The 4,300-nt window shown below is 38.7% G+C and overlaps 1 non-coding gene across 1 annotated transcript; it reads left to right on the top strand.

Annotated features, from left to right (window-relative positions):
* The first annotated feature begins 1,353 nt into the window (after positions 1 to 1,353).
* On the top strand, positions 1,354 to 1,461 carry LOC127748166 (small nucleolar RNA R71). The gene has a single exon (XR_008010109.1). It is a non-coding gene; the product is annotated as a small nucleolar RNA R71 (small nucleolar RNA).
* The last annotated feature ends 2,839 nt before the right edge of the window (positions 1,462 to 4,300 follow it).

Below are 4,300 nucleotides of genomic sequence, written 5' to 3'. Positions count from 1 at the left end.
TATGAAATCAGCAGGGATGTAATGGTCTTCAATTTTTACCAGAACATCCTCTACAAGTCCATAGGCTTGTTTTCTTGAATTGTCTGCCATCTCTAGTGAGATTCTTGCAGCTTGCACCTCAAAGATCCCTAGCTTCTCCATTACAGAGAGAGGCATGAGGTTTATGCTTGACCCCAGGTCACACAGAGCCTTCTTAAAGGTCATGGTGCCTATGGTACAAGGTATTGAGAACTTCCCAGGATCTTGTCTCTTTTGAGGTAGTTTCTGCCTAGACAAGTCATCCAATTTTTTGGTGAGCAAAGGGAGTTCATCCTCCCAAGTCTCATTACCAAATAACTTGTCATTTAGCTTCATGATTGCTCCAAGGTATTTAGCAACTTGCTCTTCGATGACATACTCATCCTCTTCAGAGGAAGAATACTCATCAGAGCTCATGAATGGCAGAAGTAAGTCCAATGGAATCTCTATGGTCTCAATATGAGCCTCAGATTCCCATGGTTCCTCATTAGGGAACTCATTAGAGGCCAGTGGACGTCCATTAAGGTCTTTCTCAGTGGCGTTCACTGCCTCTCCCTCCTCTCCAAATTCGGCCATGTTGATGGCCTTGCACTCTCCTTTTGGATTCTCTTCTGTATTGCTTGGAAGAGTGCTAGGAGGGAGTTCAATAATTTTGTTACTCAGCTGACCCACTTGTGCCTCCAAGTTTCTAATGGAGGACCTTGTTTCAGTCATGAAACTCTGGGTGGTTTTGATTAGATCAGAGACCATGGTTGCTAAGTCAGAGTGGCTTTGCTTAGAATTCTCTGTCTGTTGCTGAGAAGATGATGGAAAGGGCTTGCCATTGCTAAACCTGTTTCTTTCATCATTATTGTTGTTGAAACCTTGTTGAGGTCTCTGTTGATCCTTCCATGAGAGATTTGGATGATTTCTCCATGAAGGATTATAGGTGTTTCCATAGGGTTCTCCCATGTAATTCACCTCTTCCGTTGAAGGGTTCTCAGGATCATAAGCTTCTTCTTCAGATGAAGCGTTCTTAGTATTGCCTGGTGCAGCTTGCATTCCAGACAGACCTTGAGAAATCAAATTGACTTGTTGAGTCAATATCTTGTTTTGAGCCAATATGGCATTCAGAGTATCAATCTCAAGAACTCCTTTCTTCTGATTCGTCCCATTGTTCACAGGATTCCTTTCAGAAGTGTACATGAATTGGTTATTTGCAACCATTTCAATCAGTTCTTGAACTTCTACAGGCGTCTTCTTCAGATGAAGAGAGCCTCCAGCAGAACTATCCAATGACATCTTGAACAGTTCAGACAGACCATCATAGAAGATACCTATGATGCTCCATTCAGAAAGCATGTCAGAAGGACACTTTCTGATCAATTATTTGTATCTTTCCCAAGCTTCATAGAGGGATTCTCCTTCCTTCTGTCTGAAGGTTTGGACTTCCACTCTAAGCTTACTCAATTTTTGAGGTAGAAAGAACTTTGCCAAGAAGGCATTGACTAGCTTTTCCCAAGAGTTCAGGCTTTCTTTAGGTTGTGAGTCCAACAATGTCCTAGCTCTGTCTCTTACAGCGAAAGGGAATAGCATAAGTCTGTAGACCTCAGGGTCAACCCCATTAGGCTTGACAATGTCACAGATTTGCAAGAATTCAGCTAAAAACTGTGAGGATCTTCCAATGGAAGTTCATGGAACTTGCAATTCTGTTGCATTAGAGAAACTAATTGAGGCTTAAGCTCAAAGTTGTTTGCTCCAATGGCAGGGATAGAGATGCTTCTCCCATAGAAGTCGGGAGTAGGTGCAATAAAGTCACCCAGCACCTTCCTTGCATTGTTGGCATTGTTGTTGTTTTCGGCTGCCATGGGTTCTTCTTGTTTGAAGATTTCTGTTAGGTCCTCTACAGAGAGTTGTGCCGTAGCTTCTCCTAGCTTTCGCTTCAAGGTCCTTTCAGGTTCAGGGTCAGCCTCAACAAGAATGCTTTTGTCTTTGCTCCTGCTCATATGAAAGAGAAGAAAACAAGAAAATATGGAATCCTCTATGTCACAGTATAGAGATTCCTTGAGGTGTCAGAGGAAAAGAAAAATAGAAGGAAGAAGTAGAAGAATTCAAAATTATCAAGAAAGATGGAGTTCGAATTGTGCATTAAGGATGAGTGTTAGTCATAAACAGAAGGATGTGAAAAGAGGGGAAGAAATTTTTGAAAATAAATTAAAAGGATTTTAAAAACATTTTGAAAAATACTAATTGATTTTCGAAAACTAAGAGTGGAAAAGAAATCAAGTGATTTTTGAAAAAGATTTTGAAATTAGAAATTAAAAAGATATGATTGAAAAAGATATAATTTTAAAAAGACATGATTGAGAAGATATGATTTGAAAAACAATTTAAAAAGATTTGATTTTGAAAATTAATGACTTGGCTAACAAGAAAAGATATGATTCAAACATTAAACCTTTCTCAACAGAAAAGGCAACATACTTGAAATGTTGAATCAAATCATTAATTATTAGCAAGTATTTTTGAAAATGGAAAGAAATTGATTTTGAAAAAGATTTGATTGAAAAGATTTGATTTGAAAAAGATTTGATTTTGAAAAATTTTGAAAACTTGAAAAAAATTTGAATTGAAAACAGAATCTTCCCTCTTGTGCCATCCTGGCGTCAAACGCCCAGAATGGTGCACATTCTGGCGTTTAACGCCCAAAGCACTACCCTTTTGGGCGTTAAACGCCCAGCCAGGCACCCTGGCTGGCGTTTAAACGCCAGTTTGCCTTCTTCACTGGGCATTTTGAACGCCCAGCTTTTTTTGTGTAATTCCTCTGCTGTATGTTCTGAATCTTCAATTCTTTGTATTATTGACTTGAAAAGACACAAATTAAAAATTTTTTTTGGATTTTTAATAATGAGGAATAATCAAAATGCAACTGAAATCAAATAACCAATGCATGCAAGACACCAAAATTAAAAGTTTGTATACTATTGACACTAACAAGTTGAGAATGCATATGAGAAACAACAAAACACTCAAGACAAGAGAATTTAAAGATCAGAGCAAGTAAATCATCAAGAACAACTTGAAGATCACTGAAGACACATGAATGAATGCAAGAAGAACAAAAACATGCAATTGACACCAAACTTAAAATGAGACTCTAGACTCAACAAGAAATATAAAATATTTTTGGTTTTTATGATTTTGTAAATTTTTTTGGATTTTTTCGAAAATTAAGTGGAAAAAGAAAATAAAGATATCAAAATTCTTAATGAGAATTCCAGGAATCATGCAATGTTAGTCTAAGACTCCGGTCCAGGAATTAGACATGGCTTCACAGCCAGCCAAGCTTTCATAGAAAGCTCTGGTCCAAAACACTAGACATGGCCAATGGCCAGCCAAGCCTTAGCAGATCATTGCTCTCAACAGCAAAATTGATAGAAATCAACAAGCTCTTGTGATGATAAGTTGAAACCTCGGTCCAATAAGATTAGACATGGCTTCACAGCCAGCCAGACTTCAACAGATCATCATGAAGCTCTAGAATTCATTCTTAAAAATTTTGAAGAAAAATACCTAATCTAAGCAACAAGATGAGCCGTCAGTTGTCCAAACTCGAACAATCCCCAGCAACGACGCCAAAAACTTGGTGCACGAAATTGTGATCATCAATGGCGCCATCAACATGGTAAGCACAATTTTAATCCCAACTCTTTATCACAACTTCGCACAACTAACCAGTAAGTGCACTGGGTCGTCCAAGTAATAAACCTTACGCGAGTAAGGGTCGATCCCACAGAGATTGTTGGTATGAAGCAAGCTATGGTCATCTTGTAAATCTTAGTCAGGAAAACTCAAATGGTTATGGATGATGTATGAATAAAACATAAAGATAAAGATAGAGATACTTATGTAATTCATTGGTGAGAATTTCAGATAAGCATATGGAGATGCTTTGTCCCTTCCGTCTCTCTGCTTTCCTACTGTCTTCATCCAATCCTTCTTACTTCTTTCCATGGCAAGCTGTATGTAGGATTTCACCGTTGTCAGTGGCTACCTCCCATCCTCTCAGTGAAAATGTTCAACGCACCCTGTCGCGGCACGGCTATTCAGCTATCGGTTCTCGATCATGTCGGAATAGAATCAAGTGATTCTTTCGCGTCTGTCACTAACGCCCCACAATCGCGAGTTTGAAGCTCGTCACAGTCATTCAATCATTGAACCCTACTCAGAATACCACAGACAAGGTTTAGACCTTCTAGATTTTCTTGAATGCCGCCATCAATTCTAGCTTATACCACGAAGA

Source organism: Arachis duranensis, chromosome 5 (assembly GCF_000817695.3).
Source record: "Arachis duranensis cultivar V14167 chromosome 5, aradu.V14167.gnm2.J7QH, whole genome shotgun sequence".
Taxonomy (NCBI): domain Eukaryota; kingdom Viridiplantae; phylum Streptophyta; class Magnoliopsida; order Fabales; family Fabaceae; genus Arachis; species Arachis duranensis.
This window is presented reverse-complemented; position numbering and strand designations above follow the sequence as displayed.